Source organism: Chiloscyllium punctatum, chromosome 7, assembly GCF_047496795.1.
Source record: "Chiloscyllium punctatum isolate Juve2018m chromosome 7, sChiPun1.3, whole genome shotgun sequence".
Lineage (NCBI taxonomy): Eukaryota > Metazoa > Chordata > Chondrichthyes > Orectolobiformes > Hemiscylliidae > Chiloscyllium > Chiloscyllium punctatum.
Genome location: NC_092745.1, coordinates 133,037,826 through 133,056,366, shown reverse-complemented (window position 1 = coordinate 133,056,366; position 18,541 = coordinate 133,037,826).

The following is an 18,541-nucleotide window of genomic DNA, read 5'->3' as shown; positions in this document are numbered from 1 at the left end:
TGTCCATCAACTTTTCCCAAGACTCTTTCGTTCATTGTATAATTTGTTCGAGAATTAGTCTTGCCTAAATGCATCACCTCACATTTGTCTGGATTGAAATCCATCTGCCACTTTTCCGCCCAACTCTCCAGTCTATCTATATCCTCCTGCATTCTTTGACAGTCCCTTATGCTTTCCGCTACTCCAATAATCTTCGTGGGGTTGAGGGCTCGAATGGAGAGGAATTCATTAAGTGTGTACAAGAAAACTTTCTGATTCAGAATGTGGATGTATCAATCAATGAAGGAGCAAAACCTGACCTTCTCTTGGGAAATGAGGCAACACCTGAGTTCTGAAAATTGTTTATCCTCTGTTACTAACTCATCCACAAGTCGGAATCTATTTTATTACTGCAGAAGTTTTAAAAGTGCTCATTCAATGATCCCTGACCCAATTATTAAAAATAACTGAAATAAGGGTGGCATGGTGGCTCAGTGGTTAGCACTGCTGCCTCACAGCACCACAGACCAAGGTTCGATTCCACCCTCAGGCATGTGTCTGTGTAGAGTTTGCACATTCTCCCTGTGTCTGTGTGGGTTTTCTCCAGGTGATCCAGTTTCCTCCCACGGTCCAAAAATGTGCAGGTTTAGTGGATTGGTCAGGCTAAATTGCCCATAGAGTGCAGGCTAAGTGGATTAGGGAATGCAGGGTTACAGAGATGGGATGGGGGTGTGTGGGCTGCTCTTTGGAGGGTCAGTGCAGATTGATGGTCTGAATAGCCAGTATCCACACTGTAGGGATTCTATGATTTCTCATCATTTACATTTTACTTCAGAGTCTGTACAAGTATCAAGACTGCCCAAGCAGGCGCAGGAATTTGTTTTTTTATTTAAATCATGCAAATCTCTTCAGCAAATCAGGGCAGGTCAGTTGTAGTAATGCAATGAGTCAGACTCCTACCTCGTTTGGTAGTATAGCAAGCAGAACAAAACTGAATCAACTCTGTACAGAACTCAATGGCAAATCAAAGAGATGCAAACAAAAAATACACAGCAATAATTGTGATGTTTCTAATAGAAGAAAAGATTGAATGTGACATAAGATCCTGACACAGGAAGTCAGTGGAAAATACGCAGGATGTGAAAATTGCATGCAACAATATCTTTTCATACACAAAATATACTTTTGCACAAACCCAAGTAGGGACATTACTGTGCAACAGATTGTATTATACTCTCCTCTCCAGAAGCACCTGACAAATTAGGTAAATGTAATTTATCATATTTACAGTTTAAATTCCATGCAGTGACTGTCTTGTGATATTGCATGTCTTGTGTTATTTCTACAATCATCAGAGCAAAGCATCAGATAACACTTGAAAACAGGAAATTACTGCCAAAATCTTTCTGAAAACTCACGAGGTTTGTACATTGATGTTAGTTCTTAGCCTGAGTGTTCAAAAAAGTTATGGGCAGAAATCTTAACTTTTTGGTATAACACCAACAATAATCTGCATTTATGTAGTGCTTTTAATCTAGTATATCATCCCAAGGTGTTTCTCTGCAGTGTTATCTGAGCATAATTTGACACTAAGATATTAAGACAGGTGTCCAAAAGTTTGATTAAGAGTTCAGTTACAAGGAGAATAATAAAGGAGAGAGAGGTGAAGAAGGTGAGAGTTTTACGGAGGGAATTCCACAGCTTAGAACCCAAGCAGCTGAAAGCGAGTAAAAGTATTCAAAGATTTATTTTTCTTTATTCATTCATGGGACATGGGCATCACTTGCTAGCCAGCATTCCTTGCCCTTCCCTAGATGCCCTTGAGAAGGTGGTGGTGAGCTGCCTTCTTGAATCGCTGCAGTCTATGTGCTGCAGGTGGACCCGCAATGACATTAAGAAGTAGTTTCCAGGATTTTGACTGAGTAACATGGACAGAACTGTGATATATTTCCAAGTCAGGATGGTGAGTGGCTTATAGAACCATAGAATCCATACAGCATGGAAGCAGCAGGCTATTCAGCCCATCGAGTTCAAGCTGAAAGTAGTGGAAGGGGTGTCAATCAAGGAGATTGTTTTTTTTCTTGGTTGGTGTCAGCATTTGAGTATTGTTAGAGCTGCATGCATCCAAACAAGTGGGGAGTTTTCTGTCAGACTCCTGACTTGTGCCTTGTAAAACATTCTTTGGGGAGTTGGGGGGTGTTACTGGCTGCAGTGTTTCTAGCCTCTGATCTGCGCTGGTAGCTACAGTATTCATATGACTAGTCCAGTTCAATTTCTAGTCAAGGGTAACCCCAGATGTTGAATGTGGGGGATTAAGTGATGGTTATGCATTGACTGTCAAAGGGCAATAGTTAGATTGTATCTTATTGGAGATGGTCATTATCCAGCATTTTTGTGGTGTGAATGTTGCTTCATACTTTTCAGCTCAAGCCTCAATATTGCCCAGATCCAACTGCATTTGAAAATGGTCTGCATTAATATCTGAGGAGTTGAGAATGATGTTGAGTATTATGCAATAATTGGTGAAGAACCCCAATTCTGACTTTATTTTGGAAGGAATATCATTGTTGAAGGATTTACAAGAGACCAGCACTGAAGGAGTGGAGTGATCTCAGAGTGTTGCAAGGCCATGGGGAGAAGCAGATAGGGTGAACCCATCGTGGATGCCCACATCCCATGAGTGAATTAAAACATAAAGAATTTACTTTAAAAATGAAGTAACTCAAAAATGACGGTCGTAAATTTGAAAGTTGAGAAGTTTGGGGTGACGCGGTGGCTCAGTGGTTAGCACTGCTGCCTCACAGCAGCAGCAGGGACCTGGGTTCAATTCCACCCCCTCAGGTGACAGTCTGTGTGCACATTCTCCCCGTGTCTGCATGGGTTTCCTCCGGTTTCCTCCCACAGTCCAAAGATGTACAGGTTAGGTGGATTGGTCATATTAAGTTATTCATTGTGTCCGTAGATAATTAGCCTTGGGAAATGCAGGATGGGGGTGGGTCTGGGTGGGATGCTCTTCGGAGGGCCTGTGTGGACATGATGGGCCAAATGACTTGCTCACACACTGTCGGGGTTCTGTGAAGTTGCACCAGGATGAAGGGTATATCAAACTTTGTACAATACAACAATTGTAATAATCATATTTTTAATTTAGTTTTGTGAATAAGTTGATCAATGTTAGCATTTGGAAGCTGAACCTCTTAAAGGCTTTTATTGAGCTCAAATAAGGTGGATTCGGTCTAGAACACTCTCCCTCTCCTCTGCACTGTGTACCCTAATTATAACGTTAACAATACCCTCTACTACCCCGGTGTAACATTCTTCTCTTTCCCAAAACCAAGCACTCAGTGTCCTTTCTGAGTGAGGATGTGAAACTGTGCTGATCTAGAGTTATTCTGAGCTCTGAAGTCGTCATTAAAATCTCTGTTTCTTATTTAGTCACAGGATGATTGTGTTGCTGATTAGGCCAGCATTTATTGCCCATCCCTAATTGCCCAGGGGACAGTTAAGAGTCAACCACATTGCTATGGGTTTTGGGGTCACATGTAGGTCAGACCCACAGCAATGTGGCGGTTTCTTTCCCAAAAGGATATTAGTGAACGAGATGTGTTTTTCCCAACAATCGACAATGGATTTAGTGGTCATCATTAGACTCCTAATTCCATATATTTATTGAATTCAAATTCCACCATCTTCCATGAGTGGATTTGAATTTGGGTCCCCAGATTAACAGTCTCTGTAATAATACCACTACACCCTTTGATACTATTTAAACATAGCACATTGGACCACTGTGAAAATAAAATTGAAAAATTTGCATTTCTACAATGCCTTTCAAAAACCCAAATATCTCAATACTTCGCACGCTCTGAATTGCTTTTGAAATACAGTCACTTGAAGAGCAGCAATTATTCCCAATGATGGGAGGAGGAATTTCTTCTATCAGAGGGGAGTGAATTTGGAATTCTTTACTACGGAGAGCTATAGAGACTAGGCCATTTGGGATATTTAAGGCTGAGATAGACAGTTTTTAAAAAAAATCAGAAACTAAGTCAAAGGTTTTGGAGAAAAGGCAGGAAAATGGAGTTAGTTGTTATCAGGTCATGATCTCACTGAATGGCAGAGCAGATTTAATGGGCTGAATGGGCTGCTTATGCTCCCTTTTTGTGCATTGAGGAGCCCAGTATGTTGCTGGCAAAACTGAAGCATTTGCAACTATCACTGCCTCCTCCTGAGTTTCCCAGAATCAAAAATACCCATCTTAAACCAATTCCATTTACTCTTTGTGATACAAAAAAAATGGTGGAACGCATTAAATACAACAAAAGTCTTGAGTCTGACAACAACAACAAACTGCATTTTAGTGAGTGTGGCAAGTTCCTGCAAAATGCTGTCAATAGGAATCAGGAGTAAACTCTTCACTGGTTATTGCAGGTCAGTCATCTCAGTCCAAGGATATCTCTACAAGACTTCCTCATAGTAGTGTCCTCAACCCAACCAACCTCAACTGCTTCATCAAGGATCATTCCTCGATGGTAAGGTCAATGAATGTTCACTGATGATTGTACAATATTCAGCACCATTTGCAACTCCTCAGATACTGAAGCAATCCATATCCAAATGCAATACAAACTGGACAACATTCAGATTTGCATCCACAAGTAACATGCATGACACACAAGTATCAGGCAATGACCAGTTCCAACCACAGAGAATCAACTATCTCCCTTTACCACCACTCAAACCCACAAATCAGGACCAACCATATGATCAGTACGCTTTAAAGAGCAAGTCAGAAACTTGGATTCTGCAGCTACCACACCTCCTGACTCTATAAAACATATTCACTAAAGCCTATTTACAAGGCACCAGTTAAGAATGTGATGGAATTCTCTCCACTTACGTGATGGCGACCAGAACATTTTAAGCCTATTTTAGAAAAAGAGAAAGATGGTCTACAAAAAAGTGTTTTGGATTGGGGTAAGGCAGATTTCATTAAAATATGGGAGAACCTGATCAAAGTATACTTGGAACAGCTAACTGAGGGTAAATCTACAGCACAACAATAGGAAGTGTTCAAAGAGTTACTGGAGAGAGTATAGGCCCAGTATGTTCCCCTTAAGGTGAAATGTAGAACCAGGAAGAATCCCAGATACTGAGGAATATTCAGGATTGGTTAAAAAAAGAAGACAGAAACCTGTATAACAGGTTCACCGGGAGAATAATAACAAGCCCCAGAGCAGTGTAGGAAGTGCAGGGGTCATTCGAGAAAGCAAAGAGGAGAGCAAAGATAGGGCATGAGAAAATGTTAGTGGGCAAGATTAGGGAGAATCACAAGATACTATGAAATATATTAAGGGAAAGAATAGGGCCAACTAAGGTCCAAGTGGGCAATCTATGCATAAAGCTAGGGGCGGCACGGAGGCACAGTGGTTAGCACTGCTGCCTCATAGCGCCAGAGACTGGGGTTCAATTCCCACCTCAGGCAACTGACTGTGTGAAGTTTGCACATTCTCCCTGTGTCTGCGTGGGTTTCCTCCAGGTGCTCCGGGTTCCTCCCACAGTCCAAAGATGTGCCGATCAGGTGAATTGGCCATGCTAAATTGTCCATAGTGTTAGGTGAGGGGGTAGAGGAATGGGTCTGGGTGGGTTGCTCTTTGGAGGGTTGGTGTGGACTTGGGCCAAAGGGCCTGTTTCCACACAGTAGGTAATCTAATCTAGAGGACCTTGGTAGAATATTAAGTGAGTATTTCACATTTGTCTTTACACGGAAGGAGGAGGGTGCAAGTACAGAATTCGAGATGATGGACTGTGAAGTTCTTGAGCAGATTGATATAAGAAACAAAGACATTTTCGAGGTTTTACTCGAATTAAAAGTGGATAAATCTCAGATCTGGATGAGTTGCATCCCAGGCTGCTGTGGGAGATGAGGAAGGAAATTACAGGGGCCCTGACCCCAAATTTTTAATTCACCTCTGGCCAAAGGGGAGGTACCACAGGACTGGAAGCCAGCTAATGTGGTTCCACGTTACAAGAAGGCTGGTAAAGATAAACCAGGGAACCATAGTCTGGCAAGTCTACTGTCAGTGGTGGGAAACTATTGCAGAGTTTAGTGAAAGAAAAAATTAATCTCCATTTAAAGAGGCAAAGTTTGATGGGGGATAGACAGTGTGGCTTTTTCACAGGGAGATCATACCTCACAAATGTAATAGAATTTTTCAAGGAGGTGACCAAGTGTTTGGATGAGGGTAGGGCAGTTGATATTTCAGCAAGGCCTTTGACAAGGTCCCACATGAGAAACTGATAAAAAAAAGGTAAAAGCTCAGGGATCCAGAGTAACTTGGCAGGATGCATCCAAAGCTGGCTTAGTGAGAGAAGACACAGGGTGGAGGTAGGAAGATGTTTGTGTGACTGAATCCTGGAGTACAGTGGTGTCCCACAGGTATCAATCTGGGACCCTTATTGTTTGTGATATTCATAAACAATGGAGATGAGAATATGAATGGGGAATGATAACTAAGTTTTCAGATGAAACAGCATTTGGCCAAGTAGTTGAGTGAGGAGGGAGGTGTTGGGTTACAGAAAGTCATAGGTGGATTGATCAGAAGACAAATCAGTACCAGTGGAATTCAACCCTGCCACGTGTGAGGTGACGAATAAGACAAGGGAGTGCTCAATGAATGGCAGGACACTAGGAAGCTCAGAGGAACAGACTGATCCTGAGGGTGGCAGGACAGGTTAGTAAGGGAATTAAGGCATGCAGGATACTTGACTTAATCAGTCCTGGCATAAACTACAGAGCAGGGAGATTATGTTGGAGCTGTGCATACTTTGGCCACGGCTGCAGTACTTTGTGCAATTCTGATCTCCACATTATAGGAAAGATGTGATTGCAGTGGAGGGGGTGCAGGGGAGATCCACCAGGATATGGCCTGAGGTACAGCATTTCAGTGATGAAAAGAGGCTGGATAAACTCGAGGTGTTTTCTTTGTGGGAGGGAGCTAATAGAAGTGTATAAGATTTTGAGGGGCATGGACAGTGTGAATAGAAAGCAGCTGTTCCCCTTGGTTGAAAGGTCAATAAAAAGGGACATATTTTAAAGTGAAAGGCAGGGGATTTGAGGAGCAATTTATTTCATCCAGGAGGTGGTCAGGTCTGGAATGCATTGGCTTGGGAAGGTAGTTCAGGGAGGAAACCTCACAACCTTTAAAAAGCTGGATGAGTACTTGATATGTCAGAACATTCAAGGCTAGGGGCCTAGTGCGGGGAAGTGGATCATAGTATATGTTTGGTGATATAAACATAATGGGCCGATGAGTCTTTTCTGTGCTGTACGATTCTGTGATTAGTGCAGTAAAAAAACGACGTTGTGCTTCAGCTGAAGAATCAAGACTTTTGCCTAAAACATTGAACCATCCAATGAATGGTTAAATTTGTCAGAATTAAACAACTCCCAAATGTCCAGTATGACTTCAGCGAGTCATACAGAAATTCAGACCTGAAAATTTCCTTCAGAAAAACATTACAACAAAACATTCCAACAAAATCTACTCACCCAATAGGAATGAACATAATGACAAAAAAATTCTTGGAAAAATAAATAGAAATGATTTCACAAGATTATGTAGCTCTCATGACTCGGCTGTGTTATAAATAATTGTATAACCGAGGAACTAAAAGAGAGATGGATAACTAAAGGTCTGATCTCAGTTCTCTACACCTGCCAGAAGGTATGGCCTTTAGATTGTTATCTTTGTCCATATGCCTCACCCATCCTTAAACAGCTGCAATCAATAACTAGATCAGATACTAAACTCTTGCTCTGTATATCAGATGGAGGCAGATACATGAACTGAATAGGATACTTTGCCAAGATATGTTTGCACCACCTGATATAATCTGGGATTGTCTAGTTATTTGGAGTGGGGGTGAAATTCTTCCTGTTAGGTAACTTCAGTGAAAAACTTTTAAAAATATAATTTTGTATAGTTATCAACATGGTTTTAATCCTTGAGGTTTTTCTAATGGGGATTAGGACCTAGAAAAGGAGTGTGTATACCACCACATAGACATCACTACTCTTGGACAAAGGAGAGGACATTGTCTGCTGATTGTTATCCACTAGTTCCTGTTCAAAAGTATCAACATGTGAAAGGAAGTACTGCACTTCAACAGAGCCTTTCACAACCTCAGGATTTAACAAGATGTCTTCAGAAGTAGTCACTGTTATAATATGGGACGCATAGCAACCAATTTACACACAGTAAGATCCCATAACCAACAATGGTATAATAATCTGATAATCTATTTCAGTGACCATGGTCTAGGGATGTCTATGTGTTTGTGTGGACCTACGCGTAGTCGTGTGTGTGTTTTTTTTCTTTATTCACTCGTGGAACCTGGGCATCGCTGGCTGAGCCAGCATTTCCTGCCTGTCCCCTAGTTGCCCTTGAGAAGGTAATGATGAGCTGCTTTATAGAATTATAAAACCCTTACAGTGTGGAAGCAGGCCATTCAGCCCATCGAGTCTACACTGCACCTCCGAAGAACATCCCACCCAGACCCACTCCCCTATCCTATCCCTGTAACCCTGCATTTTCCATGGCCAATCCACCTAGCCTGCATATCCCTAGACACTACAGGCAATTCAGCATGGCCAATGCATTTAACCTGCAAATTTATAGACTGTGGAGGGAAACTGGACAACCCGGAAGAAACTCATACAGACATGGGGAGGATGTGCAAACTCCATGCAGACAGTTACCTGAGGGTGGAATGAAACCTGGTTCTCTGACGCTTTGAAAGCCAGAACTTCACCTGAAAAAGGAGCAGCGCTCTGAAAGTTTGTGATTTTAAATAAACCTGTTAGGACTATAACCTGGTGTCATGTGATTTCTGACTTTGTCCACCCCAGTCCAATACCGGCATCTCCACATCCTGGCTTTGAGTCAGTAGTGCTAACCACTGTGCCTTCTTGAACCGCTGCAGCCCATATGCTCTAGATAGACCCACATTTGGGAAGGAATTTCAGGATTTTGACCCAGCGACACCAAAGAAATGTCCTGCTGTTTGTGTACAGGACATCCCTGAGAATATTGTTTTGTTTGCCTTCTATAATACATAACATCATCTTTCTCCAGATTAAACTTCATTTACTACTTTTTCATCCACACAACCCAACCATTGATATTGGGAGTTCCGTCAACATTCTTTTTGCTATCAACTAACCAACAAATCTTTGAGTGATCTGAAAATTTCTCAATCATGCCTCCCCCATTTAAGTCAAAATCATCAATACATATAACAAATAGCAAGAGATCCAACACTAAGCGCTCAGGAATATCACTGGAAACATCTTTCCATTTACTAAAACATCCATTGGCCATAACTCTTTGTTTGCTGTGACTGAGTCAATTTTGGTTCCAGCTTGGCACATTCCCTTGTATTGCATGGGTGTTAATGTCTCTGCCCAGACTGTGATAGGGACCTTGTCAAATGCCTTATAGAAATTCATATAGACAACGTCTACTGCACTAACCTCATCGATCCTTGTTACTTTCTCAAAAATATTTAATTAAGTTAGTATGACATAACTTTCCATGAACAACACCATGCTGATTATCCCTGACTAATCAGTTCTAAAGAAGAACATAGAACATAGAATTGTACAACACAGTACAGGCCCTTCAGCCCTCAATGTTGTGCCAGCCTTTTAAACTACTCTAAGATCAGACTAACCTACATGCCCTTCATTTTACTATCATCCATGTGCCTGAAGCTACTTGGATGCTGCCTGAACTGCTGTGCTCTTCCAGCACCACTAATCCAGAACCTATTCAAGAGTCGCTTAAATGTCCCTAATGTATCTGACTCTACTACCTCTGCTGGCAGTGCATTCCACGCACCCACCACTCTCTGTGTAAAGAACCTACCTCTGACATCTCCTCTAAATGTTGCTCCAATCACCTTCAATTTATGCCCCCTCGTAATAGCTATTTCTGCCTTGGGAAAAATTATCTGGTTATCCTCTCTATCTATATCTCTCATCAACTTGTATGCATCTTTCCAGTCATTCTGGACTGGAAATGTTGACCCTGCCTCTCTCTCCACAGATGTTGCCATATATGGACTTCAGTAAGGTGTTCAACAAGGTTTTCCCCATTAGAGAATATTGAAGTTATATTTTTTTAAAAATTAGAACTGTAGTGTTAGCAAGGTTAGATTTCATGGAATATAGGGAGAACTAGCCACTTGGATACAGAACTGGCTCAAAGGTAGAAGACAGAGGGTGGTGGTGGAGAGTTATTTTCCAGACTGGAGGCCTGTGACAAGTGGAGTGCCACAAGGATTGGTGGTGGGTCTACGGCTTTTCAACATTTATATAAATGATTTGGATATGAACAAAGGAGGTATGGTTAGTAAGTTTGCACATAACACCAAAATTGGAGGTGTAGTGGACAGCAAAGAAGGTTACCTCAGATTACAACAATCTTCTTCAGATGGGCCAATGGGCCAAGGAGTGGCAGATGGAGTTTAATTCAGATAAATGCAAGGTGCTGCATTTTGGGAAAGCAAATCTTAGCAGGACTTATACACTTAATGGCAATGTCCTGGGGAGCATTGCTGAACAAAGAGACCTTGGAGTTGCTGAAATGAAGAAGGCGTTTGATATGCTTTCCTTTATTGGTCAGAGTATTGAGTACAGGAGTTGGGACGTCATGTTACAGCTGTGCAGGACCTTGGTTCGACCACTGTTGGAATATTGCATGCAATTCTGGTCTCCCTCCTACTGGAAGGATGTTGTGAAACTTGAAAGGGTTCAGAAAAAATTTACAAGGATGTTGCCAGGGTTGGACGGTTTGAGCTACTGGGAGTGGATGAATAGGCTGGGGCTGTTTTCCCTGGAGCATCAGAGGCTGAGGGTGACCTTATCGAGGTTTATAAAATGATGAGGGGCCTGGATAGGGTAAATAAACAAGGTATTTTCCGTGGGGTGGGGGAGTCCAGAACTAGAGGGCATAGGTTTAGGGTGACAGGGGAAAAATTTAAAAAGGACTGAAAGGGCAACTTTTTAAATCAGAGGGTGGTGCATGTATGGAATGAGCTGCCAGAAGAAGTGGTGGAGACTGGTACAATTACAACATTTAAAAGGCATCTGGGTTGGTATATGAATAGGAAAGGTTTAGAGGGATATGAGCCAAGTACTGGCAAATGGGACTAGATTAGGTTAGGATTCTGGTTGGCATGAACAAGTTAGACCAAAGGGTCTGTTTCCATGCTGTACATCTCTATGACTCTATGACCTGCTGAGTTTCTTCAAAATTTTCTGCTTGTTTCTGATTAATTCACACTTCTCCAAGTAACAGTCAATTCTATTTCCCAATGTCTTTCTGTAATGTGTTTTATGGTAGGAAATTTGTTATCATTACATGACCAGCCTCAAATTCCACTCTAGGCCTAGAGCAATATAGTTGATTGTTAATGCCTTCCAGTCAATTACATTTGGGTACAGGCAGTGATATTCACTTTCCAAGAATGAAATTAAAAAAGCACTTGAAAGGCGTTCATTTTGAGATATTGTCTAATCAACCTGATTCAGGTATGACTTGGAGGTGCCGGTGTTGGACTGGGGTGGACAAAGTAAAAAATCACACAACACCAGGTTATAGTCCAACAAGTTTATTTGGAAGCACTGACTTTCAGAGCGCCGGTCCTTCATGGACAACAACGCCAAATGACAAATAAGCCTGATTCAGATATGTTACTGCACACCTCTGGAACAGGTGGAACATGAAGCCAGACTTCCTAGTTCAGAGGTAGGGGCACTACCCATGCATCATAGGCATTCCAAAAGGCATGTGATTGGCCAATATTTAAGCACACAGTGTTACTTTTGTATTTCTTCACAATTTTTCTACAGAACACTAAATGTCAGCCTGAGAAGGTACATGATGACTTGTACTCATCTGAAAGAAGGCGCTTTCAACAGTTCAATACTCTCTCAATATGCAACTGGGGTATTCGTCTTGATTTTGTGCTCCAGTCCAGGAAAGGGACCTGAATGCAAAACTTTTTGAGTCAAAAGTGAGATTCTTACTAACTGAACTCTGTGAAATGTATTATAAAACTGCAGGTTTTTCTTTTTTAACCATCCATTTCACTGTCATTACCTTTGGCTCTTTGTCAATATTTGTCTTACCATGCTCCTGTGAAGAGTTTTTGAACTTTTTTTATTATTTTAAAGAATTCAAGATGATGAAAATTGTTGTTGATGGATACAGTAAGAATGCAGATAAGTAGCTCAATCCTAACTGGATGGTGAAATGACTTTTCCATTTATTTTGTACATCACATTTGCCAAAACAAATCATCTTTACCCAGCTCAAGGAATGCTCCCGAATAAGTGAAGGACCAAGGAAGGCCCTCAAAGACCCCCTGAAGGCTTACCTCAAGAAATACAATTTAGACATCAACACCGAGGAGACCCTCAATCAGAATAAAACTGACTTCAAGGAACCTCCTGAACGAAGGCACAGAATTATTTGAGAACTATTTGACAAGAGAAAGTATGAAAAAGAAACCTGAGAAAGAAATGCCAGCAATCTTGAGGCCAAGGACCAACTCCATCTCCTGGAAATGCCAGCCAAGTGTGCGGTGGGAGATGGGGCTCTAGGATTGGGCTCATCAGCCACATAATGACCCTGAGAACTCATGACCAGTGACAGAACCTCTTAAACGGACAATCCTATGCATTAGCGAGTGACTGCCAATAGCATCACTTCAGGGGATTTGATTTCTTCTTTATTGACAATTTAGAGTAGAATTTAATATTTTGACATTAAATTTGTACTATTTAACTGCAATGGATATGACATGCTTCAATAACTCTATTAAATAGAGCTGACGAATTTTACATAAAAGCAAATTTATCCCCACCGCTATTTTAATTTCAGTGGTTTTTAATGTTGAAAATCCACAAAGGCAAAACAATTTCATGGCAAACCATCATATATATATATTAACCATAGTGCTGACCTGGTCCATAGCTATCTGTCAAAGTAAGCTCATTGTTCACCTAATCATGCAGCCATAACTTTGTGATCCTTGCTCTTTTCAACCACCCTATGATCTTTATGGCTTTGTATGTTATGATCTGCTGTACTGCATGCAAAATAAAATTTTCACTGTACTTAAGTACGTGACAACAATAAATCAAATCAAATCAAGTTTCTGTTCAAAGTGCTGGCATCATATTGTGTGGGAAACATTCTGGGATTCAGTTTGAACATAGAACATAGAACATTACAGAGCAGTACAGGCCCTTCAGCCCTTGATGTTGCGCCGACCTGTCATACCAATCTGAAGCCCATCTAACCTACACTATTCCATGTCTGTCCATATGCTTGTCCAATGACGACTTAAATGTACTTAAAGTTGGTGAATCTACTACCATTGCAGGCAAAGCATTCCATATCCTTTACTCTCTGAGTAAAGAAACTACCTCTGACATCTGTCCTATATCTATCACCCCTCAATTTAAAGCTATGCCCCTTCGTGCTCACCTTCACCATACTTGGAAAAAGGCTCTCCCTATCCACCCTATCTAACCCTCTGATTGTCTTATATGTTTCTATTAAGTCACCTCTCAATCTTCTTCTCTCTAACGAAAACAGCCTCAAGTCCCTCAGCCTTTCCTCATAAGACCTTTGGTCGGGAAAGGTATATAATTATTGGGTAGAATTTTCCAGGTCTGGCCATCACTGAGAAAAATTAGCTCGGGACCTCAATTGGACAGAAGCAAAAAAAAACAGTTTCCCAATGGTGGTTCTAAAGTATTGAGTTCTCAGGTGTGTCAGGCCATTTTGATTCATTAGAATGTCATGAATACTCATTAACACACCAAATTATTGAAACTATGTTTGTTTGTGCAATCTTTTCATCACAAAACAGAAAACACGTTTGTTCACAAATCTAGAAAATATGAGGCATGTATCTGATGTGGTAGGCTTCTTCCTCCAAGCTCCAAGATGGCAGCAGCGGAGTAGGTAGTATTCAGGCTCCTTAACCCGAGGTTCATTAATCCATCTGCTTTTTATTCCCCCTTTTCTTCCTGTCTTATTTTCATAAGATCTTACAGTATTTTTTTCTGAGAAGACAACTTACCTTGGAGCAGCTGAGAGCCAGAGCAAAGGGGGCTGGAAGCCTGGAGCAGAGGGGGAACTATTGTTGGACTGGGGTTTGGTATAGGCTGTCAGGCAGCTTGCAAAGCCAGTCAGACTGTATGTGGTAACCCCTGTGCTAAGCTACTGCAATGTAATGTTTATCTGACTGTAATGATTGCAACATTTAAGAGGCATTTGGTTGGGTATATGAATAGGAAGGGTTTGGAGGGATATGGGCCGGGTGCTGGCAGGTGGGACTAGATTGAGTTGGGATATCTGGTCGGCATGGACGGGTTGGACCGAAGGGTCAGTTTCCATGCTGTACATCCCTTTGACTCTATAACATATACTATGAATCACTGTAACATAATGCAACTTTTTTCTTTCTGTTCCGCTTTATGTATGTAAGATTTATACCCAGGTACTTTGTATCTAAGATAGCGCAATGAGAGGCGACATTGTAAACTTTTCATTGTACTTCTATACTTGAGTGCATGTGACAATAAAGGATATTCTAACTGAAAATCTACAAACCTCCTCAATTACTTGGCACCTTCATAACCAAACTGTTTCTTTGTTCAAATGCAGACAGTGTTGAGGGTGAAGCCTAATCAGACAGTAGGTCTGCCCGAGTGAGGCAGCTGCACACTGGTTAGTGACATCAACCCTGTTCAGGGCAGGTAAGTGGGGCTCAACTGAAAAGAGGGGCTCAAATTGTACGGTTGCATATCTATTCCATCCAGGTCTTTGGTGAAAAGCTATCAGATGTGAATGTTCTCCTAGTTCTAATGAAAGCCAGTAAACTGCTGAGTGTACAGATCCTTTTCTATTTTAACCCGGGTATATGTGGGACCCATCACCACTGATATGCCAGTTATTCTACTTTGGCACCTGCACCAAAGTGACAGAAATTGATTGCAAATGAGATACCCAACCTTCTGTTTGACTTGTGGATGTAGGTCTGCTCGTTGAGCTAGAATTTTCATTTTCAGACATTTTGTCACCATACTAGGTAACATCATCAGTGACTGGATTAGTGGTGCTGGAAGAGCACAGCAGTTCAGGCAGCATCCAACGAGCAGCGGAATCAACGTTTCGGGCAAAAGCCCTTCATCAGGAATAAAGGCAGTGAGCCTGAAGCGTGGAGAGATAAGCTAGAGGAGGGTGGGGGTGGGGAGAGAGTAGCATAGAGTACAATGGGTGAGTGGGGGAGGGGATGAAGGTAATAGGTCAAAGAGAAGAGGGTGGAGTGGATAGGTGGAAAAGAAGATAGGCAGGTCGGACAAGTCAAGGAGACAGTAACTGAGCTGGAAGTTTGAAACTAGGATGAGGTGGGGGAAGGGGAAATGAAGAAGCTGTTGAAGTCCACATTGATGCCCTGGGGTTGAAGTGAGTGAGCCTCTGGATGAAGCACTGGTGGCATGGCCTGCTTTCTATTTATGCGTTTAGGATTCCTTGGGTGGATGATGTCATTTCCTGTGGTGACATTATTTTCTGTGCTGATATCATTTCTTGTTTTTTTTCTCGGGGATGGTAAATGAGATCCAAGTCAATGTGTTTGTTGATAGAGTTCCATGTGACTTGTTACAATACAGAGACAAACAGCCAAACCAAAGTTAACTTTTCTAACTGTATTCACAACACAGTAAAGTTAAAACATTCAAACAGGGAATACAAGAGTTTAGAACATAGAACATAGAACATAGAACAATACAGCACAGAACAGGCCCTTCGGCCCACGATGTTGTGCCGAACTTCTATCCTAGATTAAGCACCCATCCATGTACCTATCCAAATGCCGCTTAAAGGTCGCCAATGAATCTGACTCTACCACTCCCTCAGGCAGCGCATTCCATGCCCCCACCACTCTCTGGGTAAAGAACCCACCCCTGACATCTCCCCTATACCTTCCACCCTTCACCTTAAATTTATGTCCCCTTGTAACACTCTGTTGTACCCGGGGAAAAAGTTTCTGACTGTCTACTCTATCTATTCCTCTGATCATCTTATAAACCTCTATCAAGTCACCCCTCATCCTTCGCCGTTCCAACGAGAAAAGGCCGAGAACTCTCAACCTATCCTCGTACGACCTACTCTCCATTCCAGGCAACATCCTGGTAAATCTTCTCTGCACCCTCTCCAAAGCTTCCACATCTTTCCTAAAGTGAGGCGACCAGAACTGCACACAGTACTCCAAATGTGGCCTAACCAAAGTCCTGTACAGCTGCAACATCACTTCACGACTCTTGAATTCAATCCCTCTGCTAATGAACGATAATACTCCATAGGCCTTCTTACAAACTCTATCCACCTGAGTGGCAACCTTCAAAGATCTATGTACATAGACCCCAAGATCCCTCTGTTCCTCCACCTGACCAAGAACCCTACCATTAACCCTGTATTCCGCATTCTTATTTGTTCTTCCAAAATGGACAACCTCACACTTGGCAGGGTTGAACTCCATCTGCCACTCCTCAGCCCAGCTCTGCATCATATCTAAGTCCCTCTGCAGCCAACAACAGCCCTCCTCACTGTCCACAACTCCACCTATCTTTGTATCATCTGCACATTTACTGACCCACCCTTCGACTCCCTCCTCTAAGTCATTAATAAAAATTACAAACAGCAGAGGACCCAGAACTGATCCCTGCGGAACTCCACTTGTAACTGGACTCCATGCTGAATATTTACCATCTACCACCACTCTCTGACTTCGACCGGTTAGCCAGTTTTCTATCCAATTGGCCAAATTTCCCTCTATCCCATGCCTCCTGACTTTCCGCATAAGCCTACCATGGGGAACCTTATCAAATGCCTTACAAAAATCCATGTACACTACATCCACTGCTCTACCCTCATCCACATGCTTGGTCACCTCCTCGAAGAATTCAATAAGACTTGTAAGGCAAGACCTACCCTTCACAAATCCGTGCTGGCTGTCCCTAATCAAGCAGTGTCTTTCCAGATACTCGTAAATCCTATCCCTCAGTACCCTTTCCATTACTTTGCCTACCACAGAAGTAAGACTAACTGGCCTGTAATTCCCGGGGTTATCCCTATTCCCTTTTTTGAACAGGCGCACAACATTCGCTACTCTCCAGTCCCCTGGTACCACCCCAGTTGCCAGTGAAGACGAGAAGATCATTGCCAACGGTACTGCAATTTCCTCTCTTGCTTCCCACATAATCCTAGGATATATCCCGTCAGGCCCGGGGGACTTGTCTATCCTCAAGTTGTTCAAAATGTCCAACACATCTTCCTTCCTAACAGGTATCTCTTCTAGCTTATCAGTCCGTTTCACACTCTCCTCTTCAACAATACGGTCCCTCTCGTTCGTAAATACTGAAGAGAAGTACTTGTTCAAGACCTCTCCTATCTCTTCCGACTCAATACACAGTCTCCCACCACTGTCCTTGATCGGACCTACCCTCGTTCTCGTCATTCTCAGGTTTCTCACATACGCATAGAATGCCTTGGGGTTATCCTTGATCCTATCCGCCAGGGATTTTTCATGCCCTCTCTTAGCTCTCCTAATCCCTTTCTTCAGGTCCCTTCTGGCTATCCTGTATCCCTCCACTGCTCTGTCTGAACCTTGTTTCCTCAACCTTATGTAAGCCTCCTTCTTCCTCTTTACTAGACATTCAACCTCCCTCGTCAACCAAGGCTCCCTCACACGACCATTTCTTTCCTGCCTGATCGGTACATACATATCAAGGACACGTCGTATCTGCTCCTTGAAAAAGTCCCACATTTCCACCACATCCTTCCCTGACAGCCTATGCTCCCAACGTATGCTCCTCAAATCCTCAAGAAGGAAATCAGGAAGGTGAAATGGGGGCATGGGGTAGCCTTGGCTGAGAAGATTAGAGTGAACTCAAAGACGTTCTTTAAGTATATTAATGGACAAAGAATAACTAGAGAGAGAATAGGGCCTCTCAATGACCAAAGTGGACATGTATGTGTAGAACTGCAGGAGATGGGTGAGTTCTCTCTGTGTTTACCACGGAGAAAGACATGAAGATTTTGGAACTTGAGGAAGTTAGTGGTGATATATTGAGCACAGTACCAAATTATAGTACAGTAGGTGTTGGATGTATTAGAATGTATGAAGGTAGAGTGATAGAGTCATAGTGTGATAGAGATGCACAGCAAGGAAACAGACCCTTCAGTCCAACTCGTCCATGCTGACCAGATATCCCAATCCAACCTAGTCCCACCTGCCATCATGCTGCCCATATCCCTCCAAACCTTTCCTATTCATAAACCCACCCAGATGCATTGCAATTGTACTAGCCTCCACCATTTCCTCAGGCAGCCCCTTCCACACATGCACCACCTACTGCATGAAAAAGTTGCCCCTTAGGTCTCCTTTCCATCCTACCAACCTTCGCATTAACGTCATC